This window comes from Desmodus rotundus, chromosome 10, assembly GCF_022682495.2.
Source record: "Desmodus rotundus isolate HL8 chromosome 10, HLdesRot8A.1, whole genome shotgun sequence".
Classification (NCBI taxonomy): Eukaryota; Metazoa; Chordata; class Mammalia; order Chiroptera; family Phyllostomidae; genus Desmodus; species Desmodus rotundus.
The window spans coordinates 101,928,941-101,949,270 of NC_071396.1; the positions used below are offsets into that span (position 1 = coordinate 101,928,941).

The window sequence follows — 20,330 nt, forward strand, 5'->3', positions numbered from 1 at the left end:
TTATAGGTAGAGAAACATTCTAATATGTGTCTAAGTCATTTTCTTGGAAAACTCTTTAAAGAAATTCATAGATTCTCCTCTCAGTTCTCCAAGACAGAAGTCATCATCTAACATTCCACGTTTTAAGTTCTGGCTTGCCTTTAGGGACCCCCCTTCACCAGGGCTAGAGCAAATTTACTAACATCCGGGCCAGATACTTACAACTTTCCAGGGAGCTTCCCCAGGCAAAATTTTGATCTAAAATGGTGGCTCCAAGAGGATCAACTGCGTAAAAATTCACGCAGAGGGAATAGAAAAGAAAAGATCACTGGTGAACCTTTAAACCCTGACAGGTATCTGGCAGCTTATGTCAAATGGCCACAAAAGGAACCAGGAAAGAAAAGAAGTAATTAATTAGGATGACGCAAAACAAACCGAGCACCACTGTGAGGAAACCCAGCTCTGTCCTCGGCAAGCCAACAGCAGTTCAAGGCTAACGCTCTCTGACTCCTCCCCTTCTGCGCACTGGCACGTACACCCAGACTCAAAGGCCCTGGAGTGCACTTGCCCTCCAAGCTCCCTACTCACCAACAAGAAGTGGGTTAGTGTTGTGCTACCAGGCTTTCCTAACTTGGCCAGACCCTCCAATACTCAAAGGTCAGGGGGGAAAAAGAACAATTAAAAGTGATTCCCTCCATAATGATTGTAAGGAGCATACAGAAATATAAAAGGAAGAAGGCCAAGATGGATTTGGAATGCTAATATCATAGTTAACCGTCTTAGGGAATTAACACGACACAAACGCAATCACTGTTGGACATGGCCCTGGGTAGATGTGTCATCAGAGGGGCTCGGCCTCAGTCCCTGTCCTGTCTTGCTGGGAGAAAGTCCTGTCCACAAGAGCCCACTGGCTGGGAACGCGTGCTGGGCAGAGCCAGCTCCAGCCATGCCTGAACCCCACCCCCTGCCCCTACGGCCAGCCCTTGTCTACCTTCCCCAGACTGAGCCCTGGTCTGCCTGGAGGGAAAGAGAAGCTAGTGGCTTTCCCAAGATACCGCTGGTGAGGAATGCACAACCTGGAGTTTAATCCTAGACTCAAGGCAACATTTTTTCCACTTTGTGAAACTTCTAACGAGGGAAGATGGTCGTATGCTAGCCAGCCCCCTCTCTGTTCACCAAGATGTCCTACACCATAAATACGAACTTCAAAAGCCCCAAAGTTGTTCCAAAAAAAGAGAGAGAGAATGAAGAAAAACACACTCTCAGAAATAGATAAAATTCACACACCCCAAATTTTTCCTTAGTGGATTCTAACTTAATCTTTCCTCTACAAGGAAGAAACTGCTTCTGTCCTACAGACAGCATTTAAAAGCATCAATGTGTCTAACTGGAAAAACACGTTCGAGAATCAGTAATCACGGGGCATCTCTATCACTAAAAGGGGACGAAGTCATAAAAATATCTTTGCCTTCCAAGACGGGCAGCTTGCTGGAAAGAATTTTCTTGAAAGAAGAGGAAATAGAGGACTAGCCCAGCCAAAGAGACACGATGAATCATGCCCGGTTTTTGTTCTTTTGTTTTTATGAGATTGGGACAACGGTGTCATGTGTGCTTCAAGCAATTTTAAGATTAAAATTCAATGGCTCCCCTGAAGGTCTCTGAGATTATACGGAGTAGTGGAAAGAGGCCCGCCCAGGCTGTATGGCCTGAGGCAGCTCACGTCCCCCACCTGGGCTCAGACTCCCACCTGTAAGTGAGGCTCTCCCCCAGGTCACTGGTTCTAAATGGGATCACACATCAGAATCCCCTGGAATGCTTTTCACAATGACGGGTGGCCAAGCCTGACCCCGGACCTGAAACTGGACTGGGGAACGGCAGACAAGCGTCCTAGGGCTTCTCTGGAAGATGTCCAAGCTTTCATCTGGCACTGAATTTCCTACTCCAACCCTATTTTTAAAATATTTTTTAAAGTAGTGAGTATTTTTTTAAAATAGTTTTAGGTTTCCAGAGAAATTGAGCAGAATGTACAGAGAATTCCCATGTCTCTCTCAGCCCTCTCCTCTGTTGCCCCGGTTATTACCATCTGCATTAGTGCGGTACATTCTCATCAGCTAAAGCCCATTGTTGACATTAGGGTTTACTCGTTGTGTTGGACATTCTCTGGGCGTTGACAGTGCACAATGCTGTGCATGTTTTCTCGTTTAAAGAATACACTCTTAAGTCTTGTGCTCAAGAGCAGGACATACAAAACGGTGAAAGGGATTAAGAAGTACAAATGTCCAGTTGTAAAAATAGGCGCAGGGATGTAGAGTATAGCGTAAGAAGTATTGTTAATAATACTGTAGTAACTATGTATGGTGTCCAGTGGGCACTAGACTTACGGGGTGATCACTCTGTAAGGTAATACATGTCTAATCACTACGCCTGAAACTAATACAATACTGTATGTAAACTGTAACTGAAATATAGACTTGAATGTTTTTAATCTATAAACAAAGGAGGGGGGCACGTGACAAAGGACAGTAGGACAGAGGGAAAGCCCACTAATGTGCACTGACATTAAAGTCAGATTGAAGATACTCACCTTCAACCAAGGTCCGTGTGCCCAAATGCCACAGAAGCACAAGCCTGCTTTCCTCTCTTCCTTGTTAGCACCTAGGACATCTTTCCTATGCGAACCACCCCTGTTACTTAACCTACCAAGCCCATAGTGACCCTTGACAATGTAGGATGCCCCCAGCTACGATAAGCTACAGGTTCTATGACTTTGCAGTCTTAGACATTTAAAAAAAGTCCACGCGATGGCAACCAGACATTGATGGACTGCTTCTCTTGACCCACAGATAACTGCCGCTGCAAGTCCTGTGAAATTCAGGGCTTAGAACAGGGAGAATCTTAGGTGCGAAAGTGAAGCTCCTTGAATGTACATTTTTGCACAGTTACCCAATTATTTCCCTAGGATAAGTTCTAAGGATAGAATAGTTGTCAAAAAACTGTTCTCTAAAGATGGAGTTCTGTTTCCACACATTAGATCAGGAATTAGCAGTAACATTTCAACATTTAAGTTTTCACATGTGTTTTTTTCCTCAAATTCTAACATTTTCAAGGACCAACGGGAATAAATTATATTGATTTTATTTATTTTGATATAACACCTTTTCATATACTAGGTATAGTTTTAATTGACCAAATTAATACAGTCAGAAAGTTAGGAGCTCTTTCTCGGACATTACCTTTAACTTAACTTTCCGCTTTCAAGTACCCAGTTGTCAAAAAACATAAAATAACAAATGTTAGGTGAGGGGGTGGAAAAGTTAAAACCTTTGCACGTTGCTGGTGGAAATATAAAGTGAAGGCAGCCATTGTAGAACACAGTATGATTGGTGTTTCCTCAAAAAATAATTAAGCAGAGAATCACCATACAACCCAGCAATTCCACTCTGGGGGTACACCCGAAGGAACTGAGGCAAGGAAGAGTTCAAGCAGAAATATGTACACCACGTTCAAAGCAGCATCACACATTACAGCCGAAAGGTGGAAACAATTTGAGGGTCTATCAGTGGATGAATAAACATATTGTGGTATACACACACACACACACACACACACACAGGAATGTTATTCTGCCTCAAAAAGGAGATTCTTCCCTGACTGCTGGGGCTCAGAGGTTGAGTGTCATCCCACAAAGCGAAAGGTCACCAGTTTGATTCCCAGTCAGGGCACACGCCTGGGTTGCGTGTTTGGTCCCCAGTCAAGGTGCGTACGAGAGGCAACCGATCGATGTCTCTCTTTCACATCGATGTTTCTCTCCCTCTCTCACTCCCTTCCCCTCTCTCTAAAAATAAATAAAAGCTTTTTTTAAAGGAAATTCTGACAGATGCTACAGCACAAATGAACCTCAAGGCCATTATGCTAGGTGACATAAGCCAGTCACAAAAAGACAAACACTCCATTATTCCACTTACAGGAGGTGTCTAGGTGGTCAAATTCAGAGAGACAGAAAGTAGAATGGTGGCTGCCAGGGGCTTGGAGGAGGGTCTAGATATCACTTAAAGGGGACCGAGTTGCAGTTTGGGAAGATGGAGAAGTTCTGGGGATGGATGGTGGTGACCGGTGCACAACAATGTAAATGTACATAATGCCACTAAACTGGACACTTCAGAGTGATGAAATTTGTTATGTATATTTTACCTCAGTTAAAAAAAGTACTCAGCTGTTCTTTACCTCCTCTGGAGAAAGGCGACGACATTTAAATTGACTTCAGCTCATATTTTCCTGACTGGACAAGCTGCCCGAAGAACAACTGAAATGTCCACTCAGAGGTGTCTCCTGAGAATGGCACCTCTGGCACAGGCCGTGCACCAAAGACCAGGGACACCATGGCCAATTGAAAGCCATCACAGTGGTCCTCAGATTCTAGCTGGCGTCAGACTCCCCTTAGGGGGTTTACTAAACACAGATCCCTGGGTCCAACCCTCAGAATTTCAGAATCAGGAGGTCTACGCCAGGGCCTGAGAGTCTGAATTTCTAGCAGGCTCCCTGGTGATGCTGCTACTGCGGGTCCAGGGACCACAGTTTGAGAAGGGGAGAGACTTGTAAGTAAATAAGCAATTTCAATCAAGTGTGGTAGGTGCTATGTTGGGGATCCACCTAGGATGCACACCAGCAGGGGCACCTGTCTGTCTTAGGAGGGGTCAAGATAGCTTTTCCCAGAGGAGATGCTATAAAAATTGACATCTAAACTGAGCCCGTGTAGGAGTGAGCCATGTAGGAGTGAGCCAGAGGAGGGGAGGGGAAAGGTCACTCCAGGTAGAGAGCATGGTATTTACAAAGGTCTGGAGGTAAGAATGCACAGTGCAAGTCTGTCTGCATGATGAAAGTCAGAGGGTGACGGGGAAAGTGATGAGCAAGGAAGTGACAGGTGAGCAGATAAGCAAGGGTATTAAGGAGCTTAGAGTTTATCCTCCGGGCAACAGGAAGCCTCCAAGGGCTTTCAGCATTAAAGGATTTACACTCTAAGAACTAAGGCTAGAACATGCACATCCCAGGAAGACCTGAGGAGTTGGGGAGGAGGCTGTGGCGTGTGTCCAGATCCCTCTGATTCCAATCATCCCAGCTGATCTCCTGTCGAGGCTCTAGCTCCTCAGGAAGCCAACTGCTGCCCAAGTTACAGGGCGTTTCAGGTCAGAATGGTCTAGGCCCACAGTGAGGTCCCACACAGGAAGCCACTAGCCATGGGAGGCTCTCTCAATTTAATTAACTACAACTAAATTAAAAGCCAGTTCCTCAGATGCACTGGCCACATTTCCAGTGCTCAATAGGGCTATGGCTAGTGACTAGATACAGACCACTTTTATCTTATCACAGAAAGTTCTATGGGGCAGCACTGGTCCAGGATATATAAGCAGTGGGTCTAAGACTTGCCAGGCATCTTGGTTTTACTGCATTAAACCAGCATGCAACGGGTTTGGGCATCATTCATGAAAACACACACAGTCAGAGCTCTAAAGCAGTTTTTACAATTACAGCGTAAATTCCTAGACAACCAGCAGTCCCTCACAATATATATTCATGCTACAAAGATCCTCGATATCACTTACATAAGGAGGTAAAACAACAACTGTTCCAGGCCGCTAAGAAGAATCCTAGAATTATACTTATTCGCCACAGCCATTTCTAAATCCTCAAAATAATTGGCCAAAGGGATTGAGAGAGGATAATAGACCTAGATTAATATTCTAAAAGGCCATTTGGACTGATTATATCCCAAAATAACTAAGCTTTTAAGGCTTTTTCCCTATTGTGACTCAGTTCACAGGATTCAGGTTATTACAGTGCCAATTCTTACTCTAAGTCCTAAAAATAAAAGGCAAGACATATTGCAAGCCAAGTGGGTAACAAACCCCAAGCCAAGAACAGGACTGGAAATGGATGCAGGGAGGAAATGAGTTATGCTGTGAAATGAAACACACGCCCAGGAGAAGTTTTAACCTTTGGGTGGACAATAACAGCCATCATTTTTAGCCAGCTAACAAACGCAAGAAGCCAGAGGATGGGTGTTGATTTCTGCAAAGAAAAATCCAGAGATGTTTATATTTTCCCAGCTGCTCAGGAAATAACTGACCAGCCTGAGAGAGAGGCAACGCCCAAGAGCCCAGCCCCAAGCCCCTGTGAAGAATCTGGTGGGCAAGTTCCCAGTGACCAGATGGCCCTCCCAGGTTGCCCCAGCACTCTGGTCCTGATGCTCAGGCACAGCTGGCTTTGGGAGGTACCCAGACAGACCTCACGCAGCCTTTGTCTGACATTCTCAGGGCCCAGGCATGTTAAAGGGAGGGGCATCTCACAGAGAAACAAGAGCCGGGTGTCTGCATTGCTCAAAACCACAGATCTGCCCGGGAGAGCCCAGTCGCCTGCCACACCCCCACTCCCACAGCCCTGTCTCCTGCCTGCCCAAGGGTCAGCCCCTTGCTCCTCAGGGCTCCACCTCTGCCTGGATCTGCCCTTTGAGGAGATGAAAATCAAGATCTATTTGGTTTTCTCCACACCCTGTAGATAGAATCCTGCCTCAGGCTAAAACCAGTTTCTCTGGAGCCTTTCCAAGGATCCATGGGCTTTTCTACCCCACACCACCAAGAATGGAAGGCCATTTATTCACCAATTGCTAGTCTGGTTAAAATCAGGACCAATAAGGCCCACTGGGGGTGCCAGGGCAAAGCTAGAAGCAGTTAGTACGTGCACGGTTAGTATGTGCGCATCTCAAGTGGCAGGGAACAGCCAAGCAGGGCCCTGGAACAGGCATCCAGATGGGATTTGGAGAAGAAAGCCACCTCAGAAGGAGCGGGCATCTGTGGCATTCCAGAGGCACAGCAAATGGCACACATCCTCCAGGGACTGTTTGCCATGCGGATTTAATAACGAATTAATGGTGACATGGACAGCGTTTATGGAGCTAATTCTTTGTGCAGGTACTGGTCCAAGCACTTAATGCGTACAGATGTATTTAAAGCTCACAATGACCCAGTGAGGCAGGTCCCGTTGTTCCCATGTTACAGACAAAGACTATGAGGTCGAGAAACTTGCCCGGGATCTCACAGCCAGCACGCAGTAGAGCCTCGACTCAGATCCGTCAGTGTGGCCCCAGCCTCCTGCTCAGAAGGCCCACATGCCTGGAACTCCTTTGTCTTGCTCTCCGGCTCCTGAAGGACCACAGCCCAGCAGGGCCTCCCCAGGTGCCCTGCTCACTCAAGCTGCACATAGACATCATCTGAGAATGGGATGGGATAGTTCCAAAGTAGCTCACAGAATGTCCCCTTGCCTTGAGAGGCTCTACAAATGGTACCACGGAACTAAGTCACCAAGTGCAATGATGTTCAGAGTGGAATGTCAGCAGCCTCCTCTATTCTCCTCGTCTTCCTTGCCCCGTGACTCACATGCGATACTTCCACTATCTCCGGCCAGCCCACTCTGAGAACAGGGTGCCCCAGAGCCAAACCACTGAGACAAGAGCTTCCAGGGGTGATAGATGCTAGGGGAGGAGGGGCTGAGATGAGACTTCTAGATTAACAGCCAGCCATTCAGACAGCGAGGTGTCTTGTTCATAAGGGCAAACTGTGTGTAAGGAACAAGAAAGTCAGAGCCTGCCAATTGCAGCAGATTTCAAGTCCATGGCAATACATCTATCAGTGAAAACATCCCATCATGCCCTGATGTTCAAGAGAGATAGAAAGACAGGAAAGGGGCAGTCAGACATGAGTCATTAATGTCCCCACTGTCCTAGAGATACGGACTTTCATTTTTATCAGGAGGAAAGTTTGACTTAGGGCTGGTACACTGGTGGGGGAGTTATGCTAGTAAATCTTTGTGCACAACCTCGTAAAGTCAAAACAGAGCCATTTCTGTTGGAGACAGACTACGGACCTCAGAGGCCACAGTGGCAGCCCTCCACCCGCTCGGATGGTCTCCCCGAGCAGGGCAGAGTCTGCTCTCAGCCCTGGGCTTCGCGCATCTCACACCTCAGGACAGTGCCCGTCTCTGCCTTAGTCTCTCTGCCTTACTTCCTACCCTCCGCTTCACCTTCTTTGTGATTCCTGAATGATCGGAGATAACTGGGTTTCCCTCTCGGAAGCTTCCCAAAATCAGGCTGAGGAGTCCTGGTTAGCAGCAGAACTTCAGAAGCCAAATGCGGAGTTTCCTTCTTGATAAGTGATGAGCTGCTGGGGTCTCGTGATTCACCCGGGCCACCCAAGGCAACTTGCTCTCGGGCGCTGCCCAGGGTCACAGATAAACCGGAATTCCTGCTGCTGAAAACCAATCAGCTGACCAGGGTGCATCCGGTCTCCAAACTTTTTAATAGTATCAAATGAGATAAGTTAGTTTTCCAGGCATATTGAGGGGCACGCTCAGCATTTTTCTGGAAACAACCAGAAAAAAAAAAGACAGGAGAGAGCACAGCTTGAGGCCCAGAGACTGATGCTAGAATACCTGGGAGGGAGCAGGCAGGCTATACCACAGAGCATAGTCATACTGGGCCACCAAAGGAACCCTGGAAGTGTGCCCCTGTTCCATGTGTCTCTATATAGCTGGCCGTTTGGAGCACTCTGCCTGAAGCCAGGGCATCTGCTGCTGGGGCATCACAGGACAAACTGCTTCTTGGCTGGGATTGGTCGCAGCCTGGTTGCCCAGGGCCCTTCCCCCATGTCTCTCCATCCCATCCTCCACCCTCCAAAGGGACTCTGAGCTGATCTCCAGGTCCCCACCACAGAAGTCCTGCCTGTGCCCTCAGAGGTTGAACCTGTAATTCTGTTATTACATCGATGCTTCACCAAAGAGTTCAGATTCATCAATAAGGAACAAGCCCCCTTCAGTGTGAAATTCCACCATGACTTCTATTAATCCAAAAACCAGTGCAATAAACAAATGGTGAGTTCCATATAACATATACAAAGATAACAGCAAACAGTACGGAGATATACAAAGACATGTAGTGTGTGAAGTATATACATATTTAGAGATACATATAATATGGGTCCGCTCCTTCTATGCGTACAGTTGGCACTGGCAAATATACACCCACCATTCAGTGTGACAGGTGCTAGAAGGAGAATCCACAGGGGACAGCTGTCAATTCTACTTGACGGGCAGCACTTTAGAGAAGGACAGAGGGAAGAGGGAAGTTCTTTGAGTTAGGCCTTGAAGGTCAAGTTGGGCTGTGCTCAGGCTGGGAGATGGGAAGAGAGGAGAAAGGCCTTTCAGGAGACGAGACCATGCAAGTGCTGAAGCATGAAGACCACAGGATCCGTGGGCAGGTGCAGGAGAAGGTGGGCGGAAGACGGGGCTGCAGGGGTGTGTGCCCAGGCCAGGCTGTGAGGTCTCGAGGGTGACAGGCATTTGGAATTTGTGTGCTAAGTAAGCACAGGACATTCGAGGCTTTAAAAACAACAGCATCTGAGCTATATGACAAGTACTCAGGTAGCTGCTTGTGGGCAAGATATAGCTCCTGTCCTGAAGCTGAAGTCTGGGAAGGGACAGCCAGGAATGTGTCCCACAGGAGGACTGACACTCATAAGCAGTGACAGAACAGTGGGAGCACGGCTGCATCTGGGGCCTTATCACCAGAAACCCGCCCGGTGAGACCTGCATTTCAGCAAAGACCCTGACCACGCCCTCCAGGGAGTTACTCTGTGGCCAAGACAAGATTGCAGGAAGGTCCTCGGGTCCCCTGACCTCTGGATGATAAGGACAGAGGCGAAGGCAGTGAAGGCGGAGAGGGGTCGTGGAAACCTTTCAGAGGGAGAAGCAACAGCATTTCACAGCCCAGTTGGTTGGGGCAAGGCGTCAGGCAGGAGAAACACTGAGGAAGACAGGGGCTTCCAGCTCGGGTAACTGCTGCTCTAACCCGAGGCAGCTAAACACGGGGGGATATTCTTGGTTTTCACCTTCATCTCACTGAGAGACCTTCAGCAACAGCGTTTCCGATGGGCCCTGCATTTTGTTAAAGAGGAAGTTGGTTCCCTGAGTGTTTCCACATTACCGAAGGAAGCTAAGTTTAGAACTGTAGGTCTCAAACTCAAACCTAACCAAAGGGAACCCTTGAAACCCACTCTTCCCTGTCTTCCTCCTCATTTCAGTAAAAAGCGACTCCGTCGTTCCAGGTGCTCAGGAGAAACATGTGGCGTTGTGCTCAACTTCACTTCTTCCCACTCTGTCCCTAAGCCATCAGCAGAACTTACTGACTGCCTTCCAGATGTTTCCAGAATCTAAAACCTCTCACCACCCACTGTCACCCTCTTTCACCTGGGTGACAGGTAGCCCGCAGACTGTTCTCCTGCTTCTTGCTCCCTTGCCAACTTAATTTCAGCACAGAAGGTAGTCTGATTCTCTCCCAAAGTTATTCATGTGGTGTGACGTCTCTGCTCAAAACCCATCTGCTGTGGACTCAGAGCAAAACCCAGCATCCGTCTGCTATTTTACCTTCTGGGCTCACCTCCGCCACTCTCGCCTGCTGCTCTGCTCCAGTCACAGGGGTTCCCCCACCCTGGACTCTCGGGGGTGGGGGGGGGCCCAATGGGTCTTTTCCCTGTGCCCAGAATGCTCTCCTGTAGCCACCACAAAGCTCAGCCCCTCATCTTGTCTTTGTCACAGCTCAAATGTCACCTTTTTAGGTGACCTTCCCAACAACCACTTCATTTGAACAGGGCACTCCACCTTCCTGATGCCCCTTACCCTCCTGTATACCATTCCCCACCCCCCTCACCTCCTAAGAGACCTGCACACACTCCTGAAGGAAGGGATTTTTGTTGTTCAGATATGCCCCCAGCAGCTAGAGCAGTGCCCAACACACAGTAGGCATTTAAATGTATTGTGGATTGGATGAAAGGTCACCTCACTGAGGTCTCCCCCACCCACCCTCACCGCTGTGTCCCAGTTTATTTTTTCAATTGTGTTTATCATCGACCGACATACCACTTGTTAGAGTGCTTATTCTCTGTCTCTCCACGTTCCCAGGTAAGGTCCACGAGGGCAGGGACTTTGTCACATGTGGGTTCAGAGCAAGCTGCCTGCCCCAAGATGTGCTTCTGTGGTCCGCAGACTGTTTTGAGCTAAAGGCAATCCTAGCCTCAGGCTCAAGAGAAAATTCTGCCCCTCCCACAGGGGTGTCCAACCCTTGGGCCAAGGGCTGCATGCAGCCCAGGATGGCTATGAATGCAGCCCAAAACAAAACCACAAACTTACTTAAAACCTTTTTTTTTGCTTATCAGTTTTCATTAATGTTTGTGTATTTAACACGTGGCCCAAGACAACTCTTCTTCTTCCAGTGTGGTCCAGAGACGCCAAAAGGTTGGACACCCCTGAGAGAAGAACTAGGGGCCTTACCCATAAGAAGAGATTATCCACCTTTCTGACCTATCTTTAAGGCAGGGCAAACTTGTATTTACTACACATCTGCTCTTACCGTCCTGCAGTGACCCTGTGAAGCCCCCAAGGTGCATCACCTCATCCCTAGCTCAGCAGGTGTCATACACCTGCATCCCCCTTTCTGCCTCTGAACCTCTAGTGCATGGGGGAGGTCTCTGATGCTCTCATGTATGTGGGGTTTGCATACATATGTATTAAATTTAGTTCCTTTCTCTGGCCAGTCTACCTCATGTCTATTTGATTATTAGACCAACCAGAAGAACCTTGAGGGCAGAGGAAAGTTGCTCCCCCCCAAGTCTCTTCTTCTCCTTGCTGTATCCACAGCACCTAGAACAGTGTGTGGCGCATAGTAGGTAGCTGGTAGCTAATGAGAGGTTTTAGATTCTGCAAACAGAATCTAAATGTTTGGTAAGCGAGTGGAAGGAAGGAAGGGAAAAAGGAAGAGGGAGGGAGAGAGAGGAAGAGAGGGAGAGAGAGAGACATTCTCCCTCTATTATATCCTCAGAATCACAGATGAGTGGTCTAAAAGAAGAAACAGTTGGTTCTTCTATGTGTGGAAAGAGATTCTGTGAGGGAGCAGTGAAATATAAGCATTCATTTAAAATCTATCTGTTCATGTGTTCCTTTAGTCAAAATAAAAGGGGATATCTACAAACGATGCCAGGACAAGGACTAAACAACACACTGGATTCCAATCAAGGGGCTCATGAGTCACTGAGTAACAATCATCATCATTATTTTTGGCTGTTTTCTCCTACAGTTCTCTGAATAATAAATTTAAAGGATTGCCCAATCTTGTGATTTGGCTTAAACTGGGTGAGTGTGCTTTATGACTCAGTGCCATTTAAAGTCCATACCACACATTAAATAAACAAAACTAACTCTATGTTCTGCCGAATTCTGTCCAATGACTCTCTTACCTCCACTGCAACTTGATTGGCATGCTGCCTATAATGTTAAAGGTAATGACTGTAATAATAATATCGCCTCGAATTCATGAAGTGTCTTTCTTCTAGGGCATTTATTAGTCTTCATATACCATGTTATTTAGAGTTCTGCCAATGTTGAGAGTATTTCATCACCCGGTTCAGCACCTTCACCTTGCAGAAAGGAAACGGAGACGTGGACAGGTTAAGATGCGTGGCCAAGGTCTCAGGGCCAGCCAGGGAAAGAGTCAAGTCTTGTTCTACAAGCCTGGGACACCGCCCGCACAGTTACAACAGTTACGCAGTCTCCGCCTCCGGGCCAAGAGAAAGAAGCAGAAGAGCAGCAAGAGTAAGCCCTCACTTCCTTCTTCATACCCGCTCCTGGGCTCATCCCACATCCAACCCAGAGTCAACTTAGTTTTCTAAAGTGACCAGAAGCAAATCATACACACACACCTAATTTTCCGTAGTGTGAAGTTAGGGAGAAGTTGATTGGAAAAGACGGGGGAGGGAGGCGGCAACAACTGTCTAGGACATTTTCTGATCTGGAGAGTATGTTCCTGTCCCCTTCTCTCTCCCCCAAAGATCAACAAGATACTTCATTGAGGAAACTCATCTTCCTGTTTCAATACTATCCTGCCCCCAGGCAGGTGGACAAACCAGGTGGCTTCTCTAGGTCCCACTCCAGCCCTATCATCATGTGACGTGTTATTTTCTTTCTCTCAAAGGTTTTCAGTGGTTCCTTCAGCCAATTATCTATGAAGCTGAGAGTAGAATCCACTGGCAGATTCCAATCTGTTGAGTATCAACCATACTCCTGATTTCAGTTATACTTGAAAGTCAAATTCCACAGCCATTTGTTTCGTTTTGATGGGGAGTGGGGAGAAATACGTACACATTTGTAAATGAAAAGTTTAACTCTAGAAGGGTAACCAATCAAGGGCTGTTGCCTTGGGGAGGAAACTGGGTGCTGGGGAGAAAGGGGGCAGTTAGATCTACTACACACTTTGTACGCTTTTGTACCTTTTGAAGATTGTATCATTTGCATGTATTACTTATTCATAAAATTAAACTGAAAAACAAAGAAAAAACATCGAAAACAAAACTGAAGCTGGGAAACGATTTTTGTCGGAGCCCTTCATCCAAGAGTAACAATGACAATGTCACATCTTAGTTTACCAGGGATGCTAGACAACTACGGAGCTTACAAGATAGATGGCGAGCTCCCCGAAGCACAGGACACTTCAATTGTGCCTTCAGTCTCTGTCCTTGTATTCGGTATCTATTGCTGCATAACAAATTCCACCCAAATTCAGCATTTAAAACACAAGTGCGACCTCAGTTTCGGTGGCTCAAGACCTTGGGCATGGCTCAGGGTCTCTCTCAGGGTTTACATTCAAGGTGTCAACCAAGGCCATGGCACCTGAAAGTTCCCTTGGGAAGGCTCTGCTTCCAAGCTCACTCACAGGGCTGTGGACAGGATTAGGGTGCCCGTGGGCTGATCTCTGCCATGCACATTTCTCCACAGGGCAGCCCACAGGAGGGCCGCTGGCTTGCACGCTGGCCTTGGAAGTGACCCGCCACATTTGTCACATTCTACTCATTAGAAGCACATTCCCACGTCCAGCCCACACTCCAGGAGAGAGGACACTCAGTGATGGCAGCAGCCGAAGATTACATTGAACAAGAATCCTGACAGTTTAGGAGGGTCCAAAATATGATCAAAAGTCACTGAAGACAGCTCATGTGGAAAAAGTACAAGAAGTCTAGCAGGAAATGAGAACCAGAGAGACATGACTTGACTCAAAACAGCATTGGGAGACACCAAACATTATGAGCAATCAGGGACAGAGCTGGAAGGACATCCAGAAGAGGCAAAAGGAAAATTCAAAATTAACTTTTAAAATCAAAGTTGGGAGCAGCGTGAAGAGGCAGTGAGAACGACCCCTGGACCCACCAAAGCCCACGCGCTGTTGCATCCCTGCATCCTGCCCAACATCCCGCCACCGTCGCCGTCGTGCCCAAGAGAAAGGCTGAGGGGATGCTACAGGAGATGAAGCCAAGGTGAAGGACGAACCAACCACAGAGAAGATCCGCCAGGTAATCAGCTAAGCCTGCTCCTCCCAAGCCAGGCCCAAGCCTGAAAAGGCCCCTGCAAAGGAGGGAGAGAAGGTGCCCAAAGGGGAAAGGGGGAAAGCTGATGCCGGCAAGGATGGGAATGACCCTGCAGAAAATGGAGATGCCGAAATGGACCGCGCGCAGAAAGCTGCAGGTGCTGCAGAGGCCAAGTGAAGGGTGTGCATTTTCGGTAACTCTGTATTTCTGGTGACTGTACAGTTTGAAATGCTATTTTTCATCAAGCTTGATAAAAATGCAGAATTTTGTTTTACTTTTTTTTAAGCTCTGCTGTTAGCACACAGAACACTTCATTGTTGTTGGGGGTGGGGGGCGGGCATATAGGACTAATAGAACATCTCCAAAGCTGGACAGACGTGGGAAAGTGACACCCTTCCCTTCTAATCTGGAGAAGAAGTTCCTCTCGGTTCCATGGTGTTGGCACACATTAGCCCCCTCGGCACACCTTGTGGTGTGGGAAAACCAAAGTTCGTTTTTGTGTCCCTTGTCCCTCTCCACTTTAAGCGTAGACTTGACTCATTTAAGTGCAGAGACCCGTTGGGACCCGACCCCCCAAAAATGGCTCCCAGTGTGTCAGGCAGTCTGGACTTCTCAGTGTCGCCATAGGGAAGGCGTCCCTCAAAAGAGCAGCCATTCCTGTTTAGATTGTGGACCTACAGATTGATAATTCTGCCACTTGCATTTCATTTCCTGAAAGTCAGGGGCGGCTTGTGAAAAGCTGTTAAGCCACATGCTAATGTGAAATGTCAACCCTCACTCTAAATCTCCCTGTTCAGAGCCGCAGATGAAGCCTTCGCCGGGTTTTGCAGTGGCTTTCTGGTTTGGGCAGTCCATGGAAGAAGGGAGGTTAAAGTTGTTGTGTGCTGATGACGACTGTCTGCCCCTGTCCTGCCCGAAACACCATGACTGTTTACAAAAACCAGCTTTAATAAACCTGGATACAGTTCGGCTTGGGGGAAAGAAAATCAAAGGTGGTATCAGCTATGGTCTTCTATGCCCATTTTTTAATTTCAGCAATATTGAACATGGGGTTTTCATCTTTTTTTTTTTTTTGAATGATTAGATATCAATTCTTGTATTATGCAGTAAAAGAGAAATGGCCCTGGCCAATGTGGCTCAGTTGGTTGGAGCATCATCCCGGGACAGGAAGGGACTTGTCACGCTCCAGAAAATGAAGGAGGACCAGAATGGGACTGTGGGGAGGAAGTGGAGGTCGGAGCAGGCTGGGCCTGGCGAGCCACGGAAAGGAGGTAAGTATTGTTGAAACTGTGACAGGGAAAGGTTTTGCGGCTGGGTGCGGACATGCACTGGGATCTGACGGCTGCTCTGGCTTGCAGGGGGCAGGGTGGAAATGAAGACACCAGGGAGGAGACTTCTGGGATGGTCCAGGAGAGGGAGGGTGGTAGCTAGCAGGGGAGATGAGTAGGCAGATTCAAGATCTTCCAGAGATGGAAGCAACAGATCAGGAGAGGGATTGGAAATGGGAGAAAGAGAGGTCACGGTTCAAGGCCACATTTCTGGCTTAAGCACTGGCTAGAGAGGAGTCATCATCTAAACTGGTTGGGGTTCGGAGCAGCTGTGCTGTGTCTGGGGTGCTCTGGAGATATGCCAGTGTGGTAACAGGCTGGCAGGGAGTAATAACCCTGCCATTTTAATATCACGGCTAAGAACACGTGCAAACGTGGAATGCCTAGTTTGTCCAAAGATGGTGCCTGCCACAGTCCAGAAAATGAGTGAAGAAATTAAAAAAGAACCCAAACACCACAACCGAAGATCACCTTTTAGGTAGAAACTGATTGGGACAGAGGGAAGGATCCAGTAAACTGAAGATACAGGGATGTTAGAGCTGGGAATTTTCTGACGATTTGCTAAACTAAGCCCCTTCATTTCAGCAATGAAACGTGGCCTCCTAAGCATTCATGAAAAATAGGAACCCCAAAATGTGAAAGGAAGTTAAAAAAAATCAACATGTGCTTGAGTACAAGCGAGAGATACTATCGTTTTTGTCTAGTCAGATAGGTCAAAATACAGCCAGCTGTGGAAGATAACAATGACTTTGAACACGTTGGGACCCACAGATGATCCGTAACAACTTAGACAAATTCTAAAGAACACAAGGACTGCCAACAGGATGTTAGAGGAGAAATATTATGTGAAAGATCTGAAGTATTCAAATATAACATTCTGAAGACAATAAATGTTATGATATTCATATTAAATTCTAAGGGTACTCTGGACCGGAAATCATTGTGCAACACCTAAGACAATGTAGCAAACAGAATTTCACTAGCAAGTAAAATGTACTTTAGTTCTTGCAAAGGTCGCTAACCTTTATATTCCCTTGTCCAGTGCCAAGTGCAATTAAAGCCATATTGTACTTACTGATTTCCTTATGACACATGCAAAGGAACCTGTATCTAGGAAGACATAACTTCATCTGATAAAAAGCGAGCATAAGAGCCTGTCCAGGACCCTGAAACTGGGTAGCACGGAGCACACTGGGGTTTCCTCTTGTCATTCTGGCTGATCCTTGCCATGAGCTTTTTCCAAAGCTGAATTTTAGTGCCTTATTGATTGCGCAGCCTCACAAATTTTCAGCTTTAAGAAAGGAGTCTTGCCCTGGCCAGGTAGCTTGGTTGGAGAGTCATCCTGTAAACCGAAAGATTTTGGGTTTGATCCCCGGTTGGGGCGCCTATGGGAGGCAACTGATCAATGTTTCTCTCTCTCTCCCTTCCTTCTTCTCTCTCTCTCTCTCTCTCTCTCTCAAAACCAAAGAACGTATGTATCTTCAGATAAGGATTTAAAAATAAATAAAATAAAATCAATAAATGTATCCTCAGGTGAGGATTTAAAAACAAAAGTCTTGTTATTTAAAAATGTTCTGGCCCTGGCTGGTGTGGCTCAGTGGACTGAGCACCAACCTGCAAACTGAAAGGTCACTGGTTTGATTCCTGATCAGGGCACATGCCTGGGTTGTGGGCTAGGTTTCTGGTTGGGGGCATGAGAGAGGCAACCAGTTGATGTTTCTCTCATACATAGATGTCTCTCTCCCTTTGTCCCTCCCTTCCCATCTCTCTAAAAATAAATAAATAAAAGTATTTTTAAAAAAATGCTCCAAATTTTATCAAACCTCAGTGGTCAGGTGCATGAATGCTGGTTTTATTTTTCTAAAGATTTAACATATCTGAAAGGAGGGAAAAAACCTTTAAAATAAAAAGGGCCTCATTTGAAATTTTATAAGCATCTGAAAGGTGGCTGTAGTATTGTGTCGACATAAAAATACTTTATAAAAGTGAATATATGGAATGATCAAAACAGGACCTAGTGTACTTATCTGCCATCAGAAAATTATATATTTCATTGATTTCTTAACCTGCAGTATTGAAACTTACACCATGTACAATACATTTAAAATTGGAGTCTGATGACCAATAAGGCTGCAAAAACTCATGGAATTAGAAGGATAACCTATAAAATATCACAGCCAGGATTTAATGCATGGAGAAATGGAAGATTAGAAAATGAACTGACGGTCCTGGCCAGGGAGAGCGCCACCCTGATACACCGATGTTGTGGGTTTGATTCCCAGTCAGGGCACAGTCAAGAAGCAACCAAAGAAAGCATAAAGAAGTGGAACAACAAATAAATGTCTCTCTCTCTGTCTCTCTCAAAAAACCAATAAATAAAAAAAAAATTTTAAAGAAAGAACAGAAAATGAACGGTCATCACTGAACTGAAATTTGGGATGAGTGTTCCAGCCCAGTCCTGGCCACTGGCCACCCGCCCAAACCCTGCTTTCTCTTGGGTTCCTCATCTGTTCCATGGGGATAATATCTGTCCTAACAGCTCCCAAATGAGAAGATTTTAAATCTATGAAGTGGTACCACAACATCGAGCATTGTTATGACCAGCCAAGGTCAAAGAACTGGAAAGTGGGTTGACCAGCTCTGACATCCGCTGAACCCAGGGCCTGTTATACCAGACTGCCGTTTATTACAAATCATAAATATTCATTGAAAACCAGGAGAATATTTGAGAGACTAGGGAAAATCAATCCTCCTTCCACCCCCCACCTCAAATTTCAAAAAAATGCATGGGTGATCCAGGAGTTGTGAAATAGAGCTTAAATGTACAGGTGGTCCTCAAATTACAAACAGCTCTTTTCTCCAAAAGTTCATTTTCAGGGAGTGCTGGCCAATGAAATATAGAACACGTAGGTAAATTTGAATTTTGGATAGATAATAAATAATTTTTAGTGTAAGTATGTCCCAAATATTGCATGGGACATACTTATGTTACAAATTTATTTGTTTATCTGAGATTCCAGTTTAACTGTGTGCCCTGCATTTTTATTTACTAGGCTATTTCTGGATCATTTGTACTGTTTTTCCAACCATCGGCTGTGAGGCCCTGGAAAGAACCCTACCCTTGGGGAAGTGGAAACCTGAGTTCAAGTTCTGGTTTTGTAAATTACTAGTTCTGAGACCTCAGGCAAGTTACACTTCCTTCACTTGCAAGAAGAGGCCGGTAAATACATACACCACGGGACTGAGTAGGTAAATACTGCTTGTGGGAGGTACGGTACTTCGCCAACAAGGGCAATGCCATTTTGTCACATTACCGAATACACACTCTTTGAAAGAATGATTTGCTTTTTAGGTGAGGCCACACAAGCCAATCAAATTCTTTATTTCCCATGAGAAATTCCCAAACTTTGGAGAGTTCCCATTAAATACACACTGGTGTCTCCTGCCTCGGATAGACATTCGCGCTGTGTCTGGTGGGCCTGTCTCTTGGACGACACCGCTTCAGCCTTCCGTTGTCCTCTTGGCCAGAAAGCAGGGCTGGCCCACTTGCACAAGTGTTTCTTGGGGGCCCAACTTTAATTGCTTTGTTGCTCCAAAAAGAGGTGAATGTGTGATTTCATAAACTCTGCCAAAATTTGAAGGCTGACCCTAAGGCTAGGAAGCACTGGTTTCATAAGTCCTGGTAGAGTTTCTCAATCTCAGCTCCACCCTCCAGTTCCCAAGCTTTCCGGCCACGATGTCTGAATCTGTCAAAGCTTGACCTCTGGCCTCGCCTGGGTGTCCCAGCAACTGCAACAGTTTAACGAGCCCAAAGCTAAATTCTCAATCCTGCAGCCGAGACCTCTGTCTCCAACACCATTATCTTCAGCTACTTATGTTTGAAATTTGGAAACCACTTGCCACCTCTCTTCTTGGAGGTTCTCAACTCTGATGTATCTCCAAGACCAGGATTCCACTTTTAATTCTAAACATGCAGCTCCTTCCCTCCATTTCCGACCTCCACTCCCGCCATCTCTGCCCAAGTCCCCATCATCTCTCTCTGGCACCGCTGTGGTCTCCTGATTGGTCTCCTCCTGCCCCAACCCTTTCTCCACATGTTGCCTGAGTTACCCACTGAAACCAGGAACCCAACCTGGTCACTCCACTGCTTAAACACACCAGGGCCTTCCTATCAGCTGGGTCCCGTGCTTACACCGTACCCCGTGCTTCCTGTCCCACGATCACTCCCTTCTCACAGTTCCAAGATCGCAGCACTAAGCTCTTACCATGGGGGCCTCTGCACATGCTGTTCCCACTGGCTGGACCAGTGGAAGCCCTGCCTGGGGGCTGCTCATCCTGCAGCTCTCGACTTACGTATAACCCCCTGCACGAGACCCCCCTGAGCTATTTTTTTTACTGTGGTAAAATATATACAAAACTTAGTATTTTAAAACATTTTTAAGGGTTCAGTGAGTGGTATTAAGAACATTCATATCGTCCTGTGACTATCACCATCATCTATGTCCAGAACTTTTTAATCATCCCCAACTGAAACTCTGTACTCGGTGAACAGTATGTCCCCACGCAG

The 20,330-nt window shown here is 46.6% G+C and overlaps 1 protein-coding gene and 1 pseudogene across 4 annotated transcripts in view; one reads left to right on the forward strand and one right to left on the reverse strand.

Moving 5' to 3' along the window:
- Positions 1-20,330, reverse strand: part of ATP8B1 (ATPase phospholipid transporting 8B1) — a 112,699-nt gene that overhangs the window by 74,760 nt on the left and 17,609 nt on the right. The window lies entirely within an intron of this gene.
- Positions 9,243-14,749, forward strand: LOC128779360 (non-histone chromosomal protein HMG-17-like; annotated as a pseudogene).